Source organism: Panthera onca, chromosome B1, assembly GCF_046562875.1.
Source record: "Panthera onca isolate mPanOnc1 chromosome B1, mPanOnc1 haplotype 2, whole genome shotgun sequence".
NCBI lineage: Eukaryota > Metazoa > Chordata > Mammalia > Carnivora > Felidae > Panthera > Panthera onca.
In genome coordinates, this window is record NC_138342.1 from 207,467,388 (window position 1) to 207,488,626 (window position 21,239).

The 21,239-nt window shown below is 40.3% G+C and overlaps 1 long non-coding RNA gene across 1 annotated transcript in view; it reads right to left on the bottom strand.

Moving 5' to 3' along the window:
• The window catches only part of LOC144614898 (uncharacterized), a 33,650-nt gene extending 14,268 nt beyond the window's left edge, over positions 1-19,382 (bottom strand). Inside the window, exons 1-3 of the long non-coding RNA XR_014137665.1 lie at positions 19,344-19,382; positions 13,540-13,612; positions 10,286-10,483 (exon numbers count right to left, since the gene is read on the bottom strand). This is a non-coding gene — a long non-coding RNA (uncharacterized LOC144614898). The remainder of the gene's footprint in view (positions 1-10,285; positions 10,484-13,539; positions 13,613-19,343) is intronic.
• Between the last annotated feature and the right edge of the window lie 1,857 nt (positions 19,383-21,239).

Sequence of the window (21,239 nt, forward strand, 5' to 3'; positions counted from 1 at the left end):
TGGCATGACTTAAATCTTTTCTCACTTACAGCCAGCACACATGTCAAATTCTGGATAACTCTGGGAAGCAGAATACTTATACCGTGTCTCTTTTTATATCTTTGCAGAGTCACCCGCCAAGCCACCCAAAAACAAAACAAGGACCAGGAACTTGTCATGATGGTCTGTGAACAAAAAACTAGAGAAAACCAAGAAAAAAAAAAGGTGGGACTGTAGGAATTGAGTATAGGAATCCCAGAGCTTGTACCAATGGGTTAACAAGGCTAAGGATGAAAGCATCCAAGTTTAGGTAAGCAGGGAAAAAGCGTCCTGAGCATGGAAAAAGACAGACGAAAGGAAGTCGCAGGATGAAAGCATCCAGAAGAGGTAAGCAGGGGGAAAGCACCCCCAACATAGAACAAAGACACAGGAATAGGAAGACACAGAGTGAAAGCATCCAAGATTACGTAAACAGGGCGAAAGCACCCCCAGCATAGTACAAAAGCAGAAAGCTGCTTTCAGAAGATGGAAGCTCCAGAATAGGTATACAGGTAAAGAGGGATAAATACAGCCTCAACAGGGTGAAATCACCTGGAGCAGAGCTAACCAGCAACAGAAACCTGCCTTCTTAACTCTGAGGTAGCATTCTCTGTCTAATCCGTAGGCAAATTAAGATAAACAGACAATGTGTCTCATGCCTGTCATGAAGAGCCATCTGCTGGATGCCAGGATTTGTTTTTTATATTGACCCAAACCCTAACACCACATAACATAAAAAGCTCCTTTCTCTCACACACATAGGTTAATAATCAACCTTTTATTCTTTCTATACATCCATCATGTTGGTAAGCCTTCTGATGCTAAAAATACAGAGCAAAGACCCTTACTCAGGGCTCTTTTCTCCTTCCTGACAGTAGCCACTCTTTTATTCAGTTCTGCATCCACTCTATTTCTAGATAAGAGAAACATTGAGAATCCAAGTCTACACAAAGGCAGGATCCTCCATGTTCCTTGTTTATAATCTTATCACACAGAAGAAGGACCCCACCTCCCCAAGTCAGGACAGAACATGATCAAATGCAAAGAGAGCAGGCTGCAAGCAGGGACACAGGATGGGGACTGTCACTTTGACAGCACAAGGGTGTATGGCAGGTGCTGTTAGGGTCTTGGTCCTGGATTTGGGAAACTGAAGCTGGCAATGCACTAGGACAGCACTGCAGTCCTGCTGATGACACCTCATGCCCCCAGAGTCCACCTGCCCCTGCAGAAGAGTCGCATCTGTGACCCTGAACTCTGCCAGAGTATTCGGTCCTTCCCCACAGTCACAGGCACATCCTCTCCTGGCAGCCTGGGAGCACAGATTTCCTGAGGACCTCAAGCCCTGGGGACAGAGCTGGTCAGGGGGACACGGTCACACAGCAGACTTGAGCCTCGTCAAAGGAGGCAGAGTGCAGGAAGGCACAGACTCTGCAAAGGAAGATGCCTCATGTGGTGACCCCTTGGGGTCATGCTCATGGATGGAGTCAGTGTGCTGGGCACATGGCAGGGACCAGAGATCACCTGCTAAATGAGGAAGAAGTGAGTGAATGAGGGAGGTAATGAGAGAGGGAGTGAAGAAGTGAATGATGGAGGTCAAGTCCACACAGCAGGGGAATTTATTTGGGCTGAGGTCAGAGGGTGTAACAGCCTGGGCCCTAGAAGGTGGCACAGGGTGTGTCCTGCTCTCCTCCCATGGCTGGCCTTCCTTCATGTAGCACCTGCTGACATCCGGGATCATCTCCATCTCCTCAGACAATGCTGAATGTTCCCAGGAGGTGGGAACCAGGCAGAGACCTGAGCAGGGTCTTCCAGGAGTGCCCTGCCCTAGAGGATCATGTGGCAACCTGCCACGTGGCTCTTTATGTCTTGTAGGCACGGGGCAATGATTCAACCTCATATCTCAGAGTCCAACAGACAACCGATCAAGAAGGCCAAGTTATGTCCTATAGTCAGATGTGGACACTAAGGCTAATAGCACAGCCTGGGTTGACTAGTAAAACAAGCTATGTGAGCATCCCAGTACCCTTGACTTTCGATTGTCTTAACATCAGGCCTGTATCTCAGCATTCTGGAACTCAGATCCCACCTCCTGGAGCACCCCACCCTCCTGCCATGAGGCCCCTCTGAACTCAGGGGAGCAGAGCTGAGTCATCTGCCTGGGACCAGACATGGTGGCAGGAAAGGGAGGACCCTGGGCTCTGTAGGCTTTCCCAGTATGGGACCACCAGGGCTCTGTGATCTCTCTTAATAACACATGACCTGGGCTCCCTGAACTCTCCTGGTACTGGAGAGCTGCTCCCCTTCAGGTCAGGACGTCTCACTGTGGATCTCCTGGGGCTTGGTTTCCTTATGTTGTCAACGGACCTGCTGCTCCCCAGATCATAAACCACCATCTGAGGGCGATCAGCACTGCCCCATAGGGTTTAATTTGCCTGAATTCCTTTCAGGAATGCCCCACATCTCTGACAACTGCTCCCCATGGAGGTCGCCTCCCCTTGGACCTGCATGTGTTTGCTCCTCATCCCAGGAACACATGGACTTTGGAGTATTTTGGGAACAGAGGCCTGGGAAATGTTTCTCTGGTGTTGGATTGTGAGTAACACTTTTCCCCTATGTGGTATAACTGTCCAGCTTTCTGCATTTCCTTCTTTATGCTTTCACCAAAGGGGCAACAACCATGTCTTCTCTGGCATCAGGCTGTGGTGTCACAGAAGGAACAGGGGCCTCTACCCCAAGGTTATGACCAATTTTACTAAAGGGCCCTAATTTTTCACATCCAACTTTTAATCCTTTGGGGATTTCAATATCAAATGAGAAAAATTCTGTTTCAAATAAACACAAAATACAAAAATTAATCTGTCCCATCTTACAATGTGTAGGCAGACACAAAGTTACCTATTGTGAGGTTCCAGTTATAGGAAAAGATACAAAGATAGCTGAGAACTTCCCTCATCTGGGGAAGGAAACAGGCATTCAAGTCCTGGCAGCACAGAGAATTCCCTTCCAAATCAACAAAACCAGGTCAACACCATGACATGTCATAGCGAAACCGGAAAAGTACAAAGATTAAGAGGGAATTCTGAAAGCAGCTAGGGACGAACGGGTCTTAATTGACAAGGGAAGACACATAAGGGTAGCAGCAGACCTATCTAATGAAACTTGGCAGGGCAGAAGGGAGGGGCAGGAAACAGTCAATGTGCTAAATGGGAACATATGCAGCAAAGAATCCTTTCCCCAGCAAGGCTGTCATTTAGAATAGAAAGTGACAGAAAGGCTTTCCAAGACAAGCAAAACCTTACTGAATTCATGAACACTAAACCAGTCCTGCAGGAGATCCTAAGGGGCAACTCCTTGAGTGGAAAGCAGCAGAGACTACAAAGGACCAGAGGCCTCACCAAAAGCATGAAACCTTCAGATAACACAATGACACTAAATCCATATCTTTAACTAATCACTCTGAGTGTGAATAGATTCAATGCCCCAATCAAAGGACACAGGGAATCAGAATGGATAAAACACAAAACAAAACCAAACAACAAGATCCATCTATATGCTGTCAACAAGACACTGATTTTAGACCCCAGGACACTTCCTGATTCAAAGTGAAGGTATGGGGAACCACCTATCATGCTACTAGAAGTCAAAAGAAAGCTGGAGTCGCCATACTTCCACCAGACACACTAGATTTTAAACCAAAGACTTTAGTAACAGATTCAGAAGGGCATTGGATCATAATTAAGGGGTCTATCCATCAAGAGGAGCTAACAATTCCAAATGTTTATGGCCCCAAAGTGAAACGCCCACATATATGAATCGATGAATCACAAACATGAATAAATGTATACATACAAATACCATGATTGTAGACGACTTTAAGACTCCTCTCATGGCCATAGGCGGATCATCAAGGCAGAAAATCAGTAAGGAAACACAGATCCAATGTATCATTGGACCAGATGTATTCATATATACATAGATATATATTGGCCTTAATATATACATTTATATACATGGATATCAGTACAGATATATTGAAATCTTTTCATTTCACAACAGTAGAATGCACATTCTTCTTAAGTGCACATAGAACATTCTCCAATATAGATCACATCCTGGGTCACAAAACAGCCCTCCACAAATATAAAAGGACTGAGATCATACCATGCATATTTTCAGATCACAATGCTCAGACACTTGGAATCAACCACAAGAACAAAAATGGAAAGCCTCCAAATGCATGGAGGTTACAGAACTTCCTACTCAAGAAAGAATGGGTCCACCAGGCGATTATGGAAGAAATTAAAAACCATAAGGAAGTAAATGAAAATGAAAACATGCAATCCAAACCCTTTGGGATGCAGCAAAGGCAGTCCTTAGAGGAAAATACATTGCAATCCAGGCCTATCTCCAGAAGCAAGGATGGTCCCAAATACAGAAACTAACTTCTCTCCTAAACAAACTAGAAACACAGCAGCAAAGAAAGCCCAACGTCAGCAGAAGAAGAGAACCAAAAAAGAGTAGAGCAGAAATAAATCCTATAGAATCCAAAAACAAAGTTTCACACATCAGTGAATAAAAGAGATTTTTTTTTTAAATAAACAAAGTTGATAACACCCTAGCCACACTTCTCAAAAAGAAGAGAGGCCCAAACAGATAAAATCACAAATGAAAGACGAGAGATCACAACCAAAACCACAGAAATACAACAAGAATCCGAGGATACTATGAAAAAGTATATGCCAACAACATGGACAACCTGGAAGACATGGACAAATTCATAGACACCCACACACTACCAAAAGCCAAACGGGAAGAAATAGAAAACGTGAAGAGACCCATAACCCGTGAAGACATTCAATCAGTTATTAAAAATCTCCCAACAAATAAGAGTCCTGGGCAGGATGGCTTCTCAGGGGAATACTACCAGACATTTGAAGCAGAGTTAATCCTTCTTCTTCTTCTCAACAAGATACTAGCAAACGTAATGCAACGGTATATTAAGAGAATGATTCACCAGGATCAAGTGCGATTCATTCCTGGGCGGCAGGGCTGGTTCAATATTCACAAATCAATCAACATGACACATCCCATCAAGAGAAGAAAAGATAAGAACCATATGATCCTGTCAATAGATGCAGAAAAAGCATTTGACAAAATACAGCACCCTTTCTTAATACAACCCTCAAGAAAGTCAGATAGAAGGAATAGACCTTCAATCCCTAAAAGCCACATATGAATGGCCCACAGCTAATAGCCTCCTCCGTGGAGAAACACTGAGAACTTTTCCCCTGAGATCAGGAACAGGAAGGGATTTCTACTCTCACCACTGTTGTTTAATATGGTGTTGGAAATCCTAGCATTAGACATCACACAACAAAATGAAATAAAAGGCATCCAAGTTGGCAAAGAGGTCAAAATTTCACAGTTTGCAGACGACACGATACTCTATGTGGACATCCTGAAAGCCTCCACCAAAAAAACCTGCTAGAATGGATACATGCATTCAGCAAAGCTGCAGGATAAAAAATCAATGCACCCAAATAGGTTGCATGTCTATACACCAATCATGAAGCATTAGAAAAATATATCAAGGAATGGATCCCATTTACCATTGCACCAAACCATAAAATACCTAGCATTAAACCTAACCAAAGAGGTAAAAGATTTGTATGCTGAGAACTATAGACAATTTATGAAAGAAACTGAAGAACACACAAAGAACCCGGAAAATATTCCATGCTCATGGGTTGCAAGAACAATCATTGTTAAAATGTCAATACTACCCAAAGCAATGTGTACATTCAATGCAATCCCAATCAAAATAACAGCAGCATTCTTCACAGAACTAGAGCAAACAATCCTAAACTGTGGAGAGAACCACAAAAGACCCAAAACAATCAAAGTAAGGTTGAAAAAGAAAACCAGAGTGGGGGAGGCATCACAATCCCGGACTTTAGCCTGTACTACAAAGGCGGACTCCTCAAGTGCACGGTATTAGCTCCAAACAAGCACAGAGGCCAATGGAATATAATGGAGAACCCAGAAATGGGCCCACAGATGTGAGGCCAACTAAGCCCCAACAAAGCAGGAAAGAGTAGCCAATGCAAAAAAGACAGTCTCTTTAGCTAATGGTGCTGGGAGAACTGGACAGCAACATGCACAAGAGTGAACCTGGACCACTTTCTTACACCTTACACAAACATAAACTCCAATTCATGAAAAAGGTAACCGTGAGAAGGAAACCATCAAAATCCTAGAGGAGAAAACAGGCAACCACCTCTCTGACCTCGGCTGCAGCAATTACTTACTTGACATGTCTCCAAAGGCAAGGGAAATAAAAGCAAAAGTGAACTTTTGGGACCTCATCAAGATACAAAGCTGCCACACAGCAAAGGCAACAATCAACAAACCTTAAAGGCAACCGACGGAATGGGAGAAGATATGTATTTGCAAATGGCATATCACATAAAGCGTTAGTATAAAAAAGTCTACAAAGAACTTGCCAAACTCAACACCCAAAAACCAAGTAAGCAAAGAAAGGGACAGAGGACGTGAATAGACACTTTTCCAAAGGAGACATCCAGATGGCCAACGGACACATGCAAAGATGCTCAACATCACGCATCATCCAGGATATACAAATCAATCCCCACTGGGATACCACCTCAATCGGTCAGAGTGTGGTGGTGACATTCACAATTCTGCAAATAACAGATGTTGGCGAGGATATGGCGAAATGGGAACCCTCTTGCACTGTTGGTGGCAATGTAACCTGGTGCAGCCGCTCTGGAAAACAGTGTGGAGGTTCCTCAAAAAATTAAAAATAGAATTACCCTACAACCCAGCAACAGCACTATTAGGCATTTATCCAAAGGATACAGGAGTGCTGATTTGTAGGGGCACATGTACCCCAGAGTTGATAGCAGTTCTATCAACAATCGCCAAATTATGGAAGGGGCCCAAATGTCCATCAACCGATGAATGGCTAAAGAAGAGGTGGTGGTCTATCTACAATGGAATAATACGACTCGGCCATGAAAAAAAATGGAATCTTGCCATTTGCAACACTGTGGAAGCAACTGGAAGGTATGATACTAAGTGAAATAAGTCGGTCAAGAGAATGATATCGTATGTTTTCACTCATATGTGGAATTTGAAAACTTCACACAAGACCATAGGGGAAGGGAAAGAAAAAATAGTGACAAATACCTAGAGGGAGGCAAACCATACGACACTCTTAAAAGACAGAGAACAAGCTGAGGGTTGATGGGGGTGGGGAGTTATAGGGGTGGGAAAAAGGGATGGTGGGCATTGAGGAGGGCACATGTTGGAATGAGCCCTGGGGTTATCCGGAAGTGATGAATCACGGGAATCTACTCCCGAAGCCAAGACTACACTGTACACACTATATATTACCTAACTGGACACTAAAGTGTAAAATAATAAAAATAAAGAATAAATAAAGAATAATAATGAAAACAGGGGAGGGGCGCCTGGATGGCTCAGTCAGTTAAGTCTCTGAATTTGGCTCACGTCATGAGCTCTTGGTTCATGAGTTCGAGCCCTGCATCAGGCTCTCTGCTGTCAGCACAGAGCCTGCTTTGGATCCTCTGTGCCCCTCTCCCTACCCCTCCCCTTCTCCCTCACGTTCTCTCCTCAAAGATAAACAAACACTAAAAATATTTTTAAAGAGTAAAAATAATACAATCACAAAAGCAAGGGGATAAAAAACATGAGATTCAAGATTTCAACTCTATATTTCAACGTTAGTTTAAGGATGTAAAATATGCTTTTACTAATATAGACAAATATTCATTTCTGTAATGAATGGCATTAAGAGTCATAAAATGTTTTAACTGTGAAACACTAATTCAGGATTTTATAAGAATACTGCTTTTTAAAAATTAATCTTGGGACACCTGGGTGTCTCAGTCAGTTGAGCATCCAACTCTTAGTTTCAGCTCGAGTCATGATCCCAAGGACGTGGGATCAAGCCCTGAGTCAGGTCCACACGAAGCATGGAGTTGGCTCGCGATTCATATGCTCCCTCACTCTCTCTCAAGAATCAAAAAAAATAGTAAAACAAATAAAAAAATTAACCTTAAGGGGCAAGATTTAAAGTATAGAAGAGAAATACAGGATTACAGAATTTTGAGCCATTTTCCAGAACTACCATGAAGTCTAATATAAATATAAAAACCGATTTAAAATTTCATATAGTTTTATTATTCCACTGGGAACAGCATATGAAGAGCTCTAATTTCCTATCTACACCATATTGGAAGGTAGTTAAGGACCCGAGAAGGAATCTAGCATTAAGCAACTAATATGTTTATGATCATCCAATTTGAAGATTTTAAAATCTTCAAGTACATGTGTGATTATCAAGCAGGACTGAACATTCCCAGGCGGAAAGAAGAAAGGGACTAAAAAAAAAAAAAAAATCAACTCAGCAGTCTTTCTCAGTTTTACACATGAAAGAATTTACATGCTAAATTGAACAACTATGAATACTAAAGTTTCCCCTGAATAACATAAAATGTATCTTGGGGTGCCTGGGGGACTCAGTCGGCTAAGCATCCGACTTCGGCTCAGGTCTTGATGTCATGGTTCCTGAGCTCGAGCCCCGCGTGTCAGGCTCTGTGCTGACAGCTCAGAGCCTGAAGCCTGCATCAGATTCTGTGTCTCCCTCTCTCTCTGCCCTTCCCCCACTCATGCTCCATCTCTCTCAAAAATATTGTTTTAAAAATGTATCTATTGTAGGAAATCTTCAAAAAAGTAAAAATCATCTCCTATAAAGAATTTTTAATACTCTCTTGGAAACCTTTCCTGCCTTATGATTCTGTCATGACAAAGAGTTCATATTAGACAAAAATTTATACATGTTGAGTTCATTCATTTGGTATGTGTGCATGTGTCTATTCTATTCAGATACTATTAAAAAAAGAATGGCACCTGGGTGGCTCAGCTGGTTAAGCGTCCAACTTAATTTTGGCTCAGGTTATTCAAGCTGTGTGTCAGGTTTGACACCAGCAGCACAGAGCCTGGTTAGGATTCTCTCTCTCTCTCTCTCTCTCTCTCTCTCTCTCTCTCTCCGTCTCAATCTCTCTCTCTCAAAATATATAAACAGTTGAAAACTTAAAATTAAAAAAAGATAATTCAGAATGCAGAAAACATATTTTATATATTTTTTTTCTTTCAGAGTGTGGCACCTTAAGTGGCAGCTGGGTGTCTCAGGCAGTTAAGCATCTTGATTTGGGCTCAGGTCATCATCTCGCAAACCAGTTTGTGAGTCTGAAATATGTGTCGAGCTCTGTGCTGACAATGAAGAGCCTGTTTGGGATTCTGTCTGTCTCTCCCCTCTCTCCCTGTCCCTACCCTGCTTGCTCTCTCTCTCAAAATAAATAAATAAGCTAAAAAACAACAACAACAACAACAAAAACAAATTCAGTGTTGCAGCTTCAAATTTAGTTTTTCATTTCACAGATAAAGAACCTTATTTACATCACCAGAAATTTTACTTAATGAAAAGAATAAATGTTTATTTCCTCTCTTTCTACTCAAAAAGACCTAAAATATACCAAGATTATACCACACAGTAAGTTACCTTAGAAACCCCAAAAAGACAATAGCCAAAAAGTGAAAATTCGCAATCAACCTGGTATGGCCTGAAACAGATTTCACTTTGCATTCCTTAGAAACAGGTTTTGCTAAACTAAATCTAGGATATCACCCTTATTAAACTGAAACGTAAGGGCAAAAATTTCTTCCAGTTCTTCACAGACATCAGCTGTAAGTCATTCAGAAGAGTCTAAGCATTTTTTTTTGTTACCTGGTTTTTTTTTTCTTAACTTGCACTTAAAATATTTTCTCCCACATTTTTATAATTTAAAGAGCATCTGCTCTGCCTTAATCCCACTATTGCTGCTGTGATTTTATGATACTTTCTCTCAACTCTTCATACTTTAAGTTCCTCTCGCCCCTCTAAAATGAATTCTTCCCCTTCACCCCCCTCCTCATCTTCATATGCATCGAGCTATTCTTTCCAGCTGCTTTCTCCTTCTTTGCTTCCATAAAGGCATACCCGAGAATTGTCTACTCCCACCAAACTTTATAAATTTCAATCCTGTACCTTCCTCTCTGTTGTCATTACACTGATTTCTATTATGATCTTGAGGACTTCCGTTTCTTCCTAAGATTCTTTTCATCATTATAAGGAGCAAGAGGATGGTATGGGGTGGGGGCAGTATAAAACAAAACAACTTACCTTTGCAAGACCAAGGACAGCTAACGTCTTGAGAGAAGGTTTCAGAAGAGATTTAGATGATGGTAAAATAGGAAGACAATCACCATAAACTCTGGCTGGTGGTTTGGAAAGAGTTTCAGCCACATCTTAATTTTCAGAATCAGGATTGTTGTCCTCAGGTTCCGCCTTCTGGTTTCACAGTGCCACGTTTTGCCCTCACTTAGTAGAAAACAAAGTAAAGAGGACATGAAAATATCTGTAACTTCAAATAAATGAATAACACAAGAATGGACAAGAATTAGTGAATAATACAAGTCTCCCAATAGCTTAATGTTTTTCATAAATTGCCAAGAAGAAAGCAGTAGCTTTGCTACGCGTGGTTTTGGGACATTCTAGAATAAAATTAATAGCTTTAAGGATTACAAGAATCCAATTCAATAAAATCATTGTAATATTCACCATTACAAAATGAGCACCATTACACAAGGAACACAGGTTTTGGAATCATTCAAATGTAGATTCACATCTCAGTTATGCCGTTTACTATTTATTACCAGTCTCCATTTTCTCATGTGGTGAGGATTACAAGATATCTCATAGGTAGTCTCAAAATGTTACTCGCCGTACCTGTAACTGATTAATATTGGGTAAATGCTTTACCGAAGTAACCTCAGATAAATATTGAACCCTAGGTACTTGAAAGCATGTTGAAAATACTAACACTAAGAAATTTAAATATGTTATCTTGTGAAGTGTTTGCATGATTTATACTGGCATGAACTATCTCTTGTAAGAGAAAATATTCAAACTTACTCTTCAGTGGTATCGTATGTTGGTAAGTTGGAATTGCAAATAGTTTAAGTGGCTTCTGTTTCTCAAAACACTAAAGACAAATATGACTGTTAAATGTAGCTCCTTATAGGACCCCTGTGTGGCTCAGTCAGTTAGGTGACCCACTTTTGATTGCAGCTCAGGTCACGAACTCACGGTTAGTGGGGTTCAAGCCACACATCAGGCTCTGTGCTGACAGTGCAGAACCTGCTTGAGATTCCCTCCTTCCCTCTCTGTTTGCCCCTCCATACTAGCACTTGCTAATTCTCTCTCTCTCTCCCTCCCTTTCCAGGAGAAATACAAACATTACGAAAACATTTAGCTCAGATCCTTCCAAGAAAGAGGAAAAAAGAATAATAAACCTTGTGGGGCAATGAGTCATGGATGAAAACCACACACAGACAATAGAATTCCATAACCAATATGTTGACAATGGATTTGACAGAAAGTGATGTACTAAAAGAACAGACACTATAGAAATGTTTTCTGCAAGGAAATATTATTATAGGGGTAAACCATGAAAAAAAAGCATGGTGGGGGGAACACGTAGGTGGCTCAGTCAGTTCAGCGTCCAACCTCAGCTCATGAGTCATGATCTCAAGGTTTGTGGGTTTGAGCCCCATATTGAGCTCTGTGTTGACAGCTGGGAGCCTGGAGCCTGCTTTGGATTCTGTGTCTCCCTCTGTCTCTGCCCCTACCATGCTTGCACTCTGTCTCTCTCTCTCGCTCCAAAATAAATAAACTTTAAAAACATCAAAAATACCTTTAAAAGCATGGGGGGAGAAGAGGAAAAAAGGAAAAAAAAATAAGACATGACCAATCAATCAAGCATGAGCTTAGGACAAGGAAGAAAAGGTGAAATGTGAGCAAAATAAGGTACGTGGAAACAACATACACTTTTTAATGGGTACATAAGTAGGATTGGGAATATACTATGAACAATAGTCTCTTTTAAACCTTTTAAAGATATATATAAAATCTATACGTGAAACAGAGGCTTCAATTCACAGTATATCCCTAATAATACTGACTTTTATCACTCTACAGTTATCTGGTTATAAACACTGTAATAAAGAATTTAAGTTTTTTCACTATAAAAAATGTTCAATTACTGGCATCTATCACTTCCGAAAAGCTATAAATTATTACTAGACTAACAAAAGAACAGAAAAAGAGAGGTTCCTAACACATCAACTTTCACTATGGAAAAAGAATTGGGAATGAGAATTCTAGGACGAAATGTGAACCATCAAAGGATGCATGTAATGGGGCACAGATGGGGTTACACAAACAAAGGGTGAGGACTTTTTCTCTGCAATTCTAAGCTCACAATGGGAGGATACTAAAAATATACTGTAACCTTCTTTCTTATGTAACTCCTGATTTCCTCAGTAGAATTCATTTGCGTTTATATGTATTAAACGCTAAAACGGAATATAAACTGAAGCCTTACTTTTTAAATTCAAATATTTAATTGTGATATATCATGTGTATTTCGTTACTTTTCAAATTCCATTCTATGGAATTCCATTTCCCTATTCATTTATTCACATTCGAAAACTATGACATTGCTCCTTCCAAGCAAGACTTTATTCAGGAGCTCCAGAAGTCAAACAAGTATGTTTCCTAACCTCCAGTAGCTTATAATGATTTAGGGGTTTGAAATGAATATTTAAATAAATATCAGATGTCTGAAACTTTAAATTTTATAATCTGACACAAGGACCAAGAGGAGATATTTTTCAAAGTTAGAATATGGAAGACTTCTGAAATTAGAAATTTAACAACTTGGCTATGAAGAGCCTCTGCTCATAGAGCTACTCTTTTCAGAAACACATATTCTTCAGGGAGATTCACAATTTTAACTTACTCTTCCTGGAGTTATTTCAAAACTACAGGGAAACACCTTTGTGAGGTAAATATTGAGAAATAATGTAAACATCTAAATTTCTACATTTTCTAATATGATTTTAGTCTAAATGTAGAACAAAGGATAGAGCCAAAGGAAAATCCTGTATCTCACCAAAATAAAACTTGCCCGGGGCGGGGGGCAACCTACAATAGATACTTGGACCCAATCGGGTTTCATTTAGGCATGAGTATTATCAGTCATGTTAATATCACAGTAAGAATCCTTATCCTTAACCAAATGACATATTTCCTCCATTATGGGAAAGCTTTTCCCAATATAATCTGACGGTCATTATATATTTTCCAGCCCATTCTTTTATCAGCCTCCACCTCTAGGATTTACCAAAGTAAAACAAAACAAAAGAAAACAAAACATTCAAAGCGTGTTGTATCTGTAAAGTGGTTTGATCTTGCTAACTTTCCATTACACACATAAAATGATGATACACAGGCTCCTCTTAAATTTTCAGAGTAAATAAGGGAGAAAACTCAATTCAGAGCAGGAAAGTGAGTTTCACAGGAGGGTACTTTACCTTGGTACCAAAATCTAAGTCTTGGCTAGCTGATGTAGACCATGAATCATCAGGACCAGGTTTGTCGGAAAGCCTTTAGAGCAAAAATACACAACAAAAACATGTTCATTTATTTAAAACAAAATTTCAAAAATTAAATGAAAGTTCAGCTGTTTATTAAACGAAGTTTCTTGGTATAATTAAAAGTTGGCCTCTGATTTTTTCATTAAGTTTTATTTTCATTCCAGTAATAGTAAGATCCAGGGTTATATTAGCTTATTAATATAGTGGTTCACCAACTACATACTCACCCCGGGCTCATCATGACAAGGGCACTCCTTCATCTCCATCACCTCTTTCACCCCTCCCACCACTCACCTCCTCTCTGGGAACCATCTGTTTGTTCTCTGCAGTTAAGAGCCTATTTCTTGGTTTGTCTCTCCCTTTTTTTTTCTCTTTGCTCAATTGTTGTTTCTTAAGCGCTACATGAATAAAATCATATGGTATTTCTCTTTCCCTGAATTTGCTTACCATACTACTCTCGGGCTCCATCCAGGTCATTGCAAATGGCAAGATTTCATTGTTTCATGGTTGAGTAATATTCCAGTGTGTGTGTGTGTGTGTGTGTGTGTGTGTGTGTGTGTGTGTATGGATTACATATACACACACATACATACATATAGGACTTCTTCTTCATTCACTCATTTGTCAGTGGACGCTTGCACTGGCTATTGGAAATAATGCTGCAATAAACACAGGTGTGCATGTGTCCCATGGAATTTGTGTTTTTGTATTCCCCTTGGTAGTATCCAGTAGTGCATTTACGGGATCATAGGAGAGTTCTGGTTTTAATTTTTTGAGGAACCTCCATACTGTTTTCCACAGAGGCCGTCCCCATTTGCATTTCCACCAATGGTGCAAGAGGTTTCCTTTGTCTCCACATCCTCGCAAACACTTGCTTCTTGTGTCTTGGAGTGTAGCCATTCTGACAGTTGTGACGTGGTATCTCGTTGTAGTTTTGGGGAGCATCTTTACATGTGTGTGTTGACCATCTGCATGTTGTCTTTGGAAAAGTGTCTGGTTATGTCCACTGCTCATTTTTAAACTGGGCTTTTTTGGCGGGGGGGGGGGGATGTTGACTTGTATCAATTTTTTATACATTGTGGATACTAACCCTTTACTGGATTTGCAAAACATTTCCAAAATTGTTCTCCTATCCCAGAGCTTGCTTTTAGTTTTGACGGTTGCCTTCACTGTGCAAAAGCTTTATAGGTTAATGTAGTCCCCATAGTTTCTTCTTGCTTTATTTCCCTTGGCTCAGGAGACATAACTAGTAAAATGTTGCTACAGCCAAAGTCAGAGAAATGACGGCCTGTGCTCTCTTCAAGGATTTTTTGTGGTTTAAGGTCTCACACTTAGGTCTTTAATTCATTTTGAGTTTATTTCTGTGTATGGTAAAGAAATTGGTCCAGGTTCATTATTTGGCATATGGGTTGTCCGGTTTTTCCAACACCATTTGGTGAAGAGACTGCCTTTTCCCCACTGGATAGTCTTTCTTGTTTGTGGAAGATGAACTGACCATACAGTGGTGGATTTATTTCTGGGTTTTCCATTCTATTCCATTGAGCTATGTGGCTATTTTTTACGCCAGTACCCACCATACTGTTTGAATTACTACAGCTTTGAAAAAAACTTGAAATCTGAGATTGCGATACCTCCAGGTTTCCTCTTTTTCAATATTGCTTTGGCCACTCAAGGTCTTTTGTGGTTCTATACAACGTTTAGGGTTGTTTGTCTACCTCTGTGGCAAATGCTGTTGGTATGTTGACAGGGATTGCATTACATCTGTAGATGGCTTTGGGTACTGTAGAGACTTTAAAAATATGTATTCTTCCCATCTATGAGCATCGTATGTCTTTCTCTTTCTGTCACCTTCAATTTCTTTCATAAGTGTTTTACGGTTTTCAGAGCATAGCTATTTCAACATTTGGACCCTGTTAAAGAAATTGTGGTTTATATACACAATGGAGTACTATGTGGCAATGAGAAAGAATGAAATATGGCCCTTTGTAGCAACATGGATGGAACTGGAGAGTGTTATGCTAACTGAAATTAGCCATACAGAGAAAGACAGATACCATACGGTCTCACTCTTATGTGGTTCCTGAGACACTTAACAGAAACCCATGGGGGAGGGGAAAAAAAGAGGTTAGAGTGGAAGATAGCCAAAGCATAAGAGACTCTTAAAAACTGAGAACAAGCTGAGCATAGATGGGGTGTGGGAGGGAAGGGAGGGTGGGTGATGAGTATTGAGGAGGGCACCTTTGGGGATGTGCTCTGGGTGTTGGATGGAAACCAATATGACAATGAACTTCATATATTGAAAAAAAAAAAACTTTCAGTTCTCTATTTTGCCTCCACCTCTCCTAACCTGTGAAATCTCCAGGAAAGACCCAGTCTGAGTTTGCATAACCAAGTGTGACAGGTAGGGAATTCTATGAAATGGTTGAAAATTATATCTATAAATGTTACCACAATGACTTCTCACCTCACATCTGTCAGAATGGCTCAGTTTCAACACACAGGAAACAACAAGGGTTGCTCAGGGTGTGGAGAAAAAGCCTGTGTGCACTGGTCATGGGATGTAAATTGGTATCGCCACAATGAAAGCCAGTATGGAGGGGCCTCAACAAATTAAAAATACAAATACCATAGGATCCAGTAATTCAACTACTGGGTATTTATTTACCCAAGGGAAATGGAAATACTAATTTGAAAAGACATATTCACCCCTGTCTTTATTATAACATTATTTACAATAGACAAGATATGGAAGCAACCCAAGTGTCCACCAATACATGAACAGACCACACACACACATGCACATACACACACACACACACACACACACACACACACACACACACTGGAATATTATGCAGCTATAAAACAGATGAGATGTTGCCATCTGCAACATCATGGATATACCTAGACGGTATGAGGCTAAGTGAAATAATTCAGACAGATAAGACAAATCCTATATGATTTCACTTCTATGTAGAATCTAAAAAGGGGAACAAATGAACAGTGAAAAAGCTGAGATGAAAAACAGTGAAAAAGCATAAATGCAGAGAATTGACTGTTGCCAGAAGGGAAGGGAGGTGGGGGGATGGACAAAATGGGTGAAGGGGAGAGGGAAGTTCAGGGTTCCAGTTATAAATGAATGAATCACAAGGCTCAAAGGTACAGCATAGGGAATCTAGTCAGTGGTATCGTAATAGAATTATACATTACCAGATGGGAGCTACACTTATGGCGAGCATGGTGAAACATCCAGAGTTGTTGCATCACATATTACATTGTGTGTCAGGTAGATCTCCGTTTAAGTAAATATACCAAAGTTAAGGTTTCTATGTTATGAGTGGAAGTACTAACTAGAGATTAAAAGATTAAAAGCTCCCAAGGCCAACTTTGTTCCCACACTGGTCTTGGCTTATTTAGGTCCATAATAACCAGAAGACTTTCCAAGCCTTGAGGGGCATTCAGCTACCCAAGGAGTAGGGTGCGATCAAAATGGTCCCGGTAGTTGAGCCTCTATTTCTCTATATGGTGCCTGAATATTTTCTTCCCCATGAGCTCCCACTCCTACATCACTCTTCGGCACGGCTCTGTGGCATTCCCAACCTTTCAATCTTTAGCCTATGAAGGCACAGACTCCTACAACAAGGATGGGCTCAAATGAGCGAGGGTAGCAGCCATGTCTTGCTCCTGGAGAACAAGCTAATTGGGAGTCTCAGTCATCCACACAGTCACCTCAACATAGGCATGTTATCACCTATCCAGATGAAGCTCCCTTGCTGGTTTGACAAGTCAGTCCTACCCCTGCCCAGCCCTACAGGTACATGGGAAGGGTATCACAGATTTAGGAAAAGAGGTGGAGTGAGGAGACAGCTTGCTTTGGGCCATACATCTCTGTTGTTCAGAATCTCCACCCCCACCCCCAATTCCTTGAGAGGATCTAAGTCATCCTTCCCAAGTTTGGAAGGGAGTAGATGGTATCATATTTCTATTTGCTGTAAACAGACTCTTCCCAGAAGCTCAAATGATTTTTAATCTCTCTCATCAGAAAATCTGAGGTATGCTCGCACCTTCAATGAAACCAACACACACAAAAGCAGAAACCTGGTCACGACCCTCTTGAACTCTCTATTTGAATATGCCTTTCTAAACAATTCCCCTAATCCTGGGTCTTTCATCCCTGTCATTCACGTTTATCTCACTTGGCATAAACCCCCATATTCTGATATCTTTTCTAAAACTCTTATTCCTATCCAAATCAGTGATGTTCTTCTTGAAACCTGGTCTCCTCTGCTAATTCGACTCTTACTCTCCTTCATTGTATTCATTAGACCCACTCCCCAGCTTTCTATTATTAAAACATTTTCCTGCAAGATGAAGACAAAAAACAAAGAAAGAAAAGAAAGAAAGAAAGAACCCGAATTTTAATTTCATTTCTGTCACTTATCATATCCAAACAGGTCACTTCAATCTCTTTTGAGTTTCAAATTCTCCATGGAAACAACCATTGGACAGGGAGGTTAAACATAGGTTGAAGTACCAGAGGGTATTTTGATGAATTAATCTCTGAGGTTCCCCAAATCTTGAGATTCTAAGTGCTTGTGATTTGGCATCTGGAAAAATGGAGAGTCCTGAGCTGGCCGAAGTAGAAAAATTAATGGAAAAAAAAAGAAATACCAAGAAACCCAGAGAAGAAAGTCAAAAGGCAAAAACACAGTACAGAAAAGTCATGGGAAAAAAATCTCCAAAAAAAGAAAAAGCTTCCTAGAACTTGTCAAGGGTACTAGCCTAAAGGGAAACCAGACTGGGAACTTAGGCAACACAGAATCATATAGCAATATCCTCGAAATAGAGGCTGAATTTAATTAACATAACATGGTCTACAATAAAATATCCTTCCCTTACAGAATGCTCATTTGTGTCAAGAAGAGGGGATATCACTACATCTAAGGTGCTGCCTGACTAGATCTTGCTTATTATGTAAAAGCCATGACACCATGGCCATAGCTGACATCCACCCTAAAATCTCGGATGGTAAAAACAAGGGACTAGTTACCACTGCACTAATAACTTTTGTTAGCACTAGTGGTCAAATATATGAGGCCTTGTGCTTGGACTAACCTGGGTTCTTAAGAAAACCCTAAATTAGAGTTCCGACATCATTACCTTTGACATTCTGAGTTGATCTGCCCTAGGATCTGTATCTTCATCTCAGTGCTGCTGAGGAACCAGAGAATGGATGTGGAAGCTACACAAGCTGACGGGCAAACCCCCAGGTCAGCTACTCATTAACTATGGAATCATGGGGCGGGTAATCAACCTCCCTGAACCACAGTTGCCAAAGTAATAAAAAGTAGGCTACAATAGCACAGCTACTTTGCAAAGTTATACAATGACTATATAACTGAACAGATGTTACGAATAGGATATAGTGTCTAGTCCAGGGTAGAACACTCAACAACTGCTTTTGTTCTCTGCGTTCCCTTAGGAAACACGTAATTTTCAGTTCATTCATTTCCTTTCCTTTCCTTTCATTTTCCGTTTCACTTCATTTCATTCATTTATACTTTGAGAGTGAGTACACACAGAAAGAGGGAAAGATATCTCAAGGAGGCTGTCAGCGCAAAACCCGACGTGGGGCTTGAACTCACAAACCTGAGTTGAAATTAAGAGTCACACCCTTAACTGACTGAGCCCCCCCAGGTGCCCCAACAAATGTCATTTTTACAAATCCATAAAAATCCTACCTGGTTATAGAGTCTTCTTCAGTATTTTTATCTGCTCCTAAGGAAGAAAGCAAAATTCATGTTAAATCCACAATCGAAAAATAGAGGAAATTACAAGTGTACGGCTTATGATTTGTTAAAAAATATTGCTTTGGGACCACACCTGGAAACGACACTACACTGAATGGAAATTATATGATTGGTAGGCTTAAAGCACTAAGAAATTTTACTTTATCCTCTTTATTGACCAAAAGCAAGAATAGGTTTTATTAGAATTTGACACCTACAGGTGAACTGATGTTTACAATGACCATCACTGATTGACTCTATGACACTGGAGGAAAATGGTATCGTTAGGAGAATGATTATCATGAGCTGACAATGTCAAACTGAAACTGGCATGATGTTTCTGGACTTCCACTCCTAGAGGAGTTAAAAGAGAGTATGTTTATTTTGCTGTCACATGGCAGAACTTCCCCAGCCCTTCAGTAGAGACTGTTCAGTTTAGGATGAAACACCCCCTCACAAAGTGTGGTCTATAGCTATTGTACTTTGCAGCATGGCCAAACCATAGCAAACAGACTCTCCCTGGCCTTATTTCCAGTGGCAAGGTAAGTAAGAAGGATTTGGCATTCCAGTTTGATAAAGTTCTAACCTCTTGAGATGGTCTCCTTCCATTGCTAGAGAGTCTATCTAGACCCACAGTACATCACAGAGGAGGATGATCCCAATGTGAGTGCTATGTAGTGGTTCATGATGTCATTTTTCTTAACCCTACCCATTAGGTGACACAAATCTAGAGAAATCATGCTTTTTTTCATGGAAGGCATATATCATCAGATCCTCTACTGATGAGCAACAAAACAAAAGGGCAAAGAATATCTTGAATGCGCACATTCAATTACGGAGGAAGTATAATTTTCTAAACATTCAAAGATATCCACTGTATGATTCTTACTATATGACACTCTGGAAAGAGCAAGACTATGAAGGTAAGGGTTGGGGTGAATATAGGGATAAAGGGGCACAGCACAGAAGACTTTTAAGGCAGTGAAACTCACACAATACCACAATGGTGGATTCACATCATTACACATTTGTTAAAACTCATAGAATGTATAACACCAAGGCCAAACACTAATGCAAATTAGAGACTTTGCCTGAAAATGATGAGTTAGTGTCCATATAAAATGCACCACTGTTGTCAGGGTGTGTGGGTAGCTCAGTTGGTTCAGCGTCCAACTCTGGATCTGAGCTCAGGTCATGATCTCACAGTTCATGGGATCAAGTCCTGCATCAGGCTCTGTGCTGACATCACAGGATCCTTTCTCCCCTCTCTCTCTGCCCCTTTGCTGCTCACACACATGCATGTTCTCTCGCTCAAAATTAGACAAAGGAACTGAAAAAAATATACTATTAAATTGGACCACTGTCATGCAAGATGTTGACAACAGGGGAGGTTAGCTGTGTACGGGAGCATGGTATGGTATATAGAGACTCTCTGTACTTTCTATTATATTTTGCTGTGAACTTAAAACTGCTGTAAAAAATAAGGCTCATTAAATGTAAAATACAAAAACAAAAAAACACGGTATCCACTGAAGCTACCCTTACCATATATTAACGTGTGATACAGTCACCTTGAAAATTAAGATAGAGATCAAAGGAACAAAATAGGGGAACTGTTTTCCATATGCAAGTATATGAAAATACATGAAGCAAAATACAAAAATACAAAAGTTATTCGTATACTTAGGCAAGAAAACAATTAGTGAATATGATCAAATATCTTATAACTATAAACAGGGATTCAGCACTATAGGAATCAAACCTGGGTTTGCATATAATCAAGAGATTTTATTCTAATTTTAAATCAAAAATCATTATGCTTATCGTATCTGAGAATCATAATGAAAG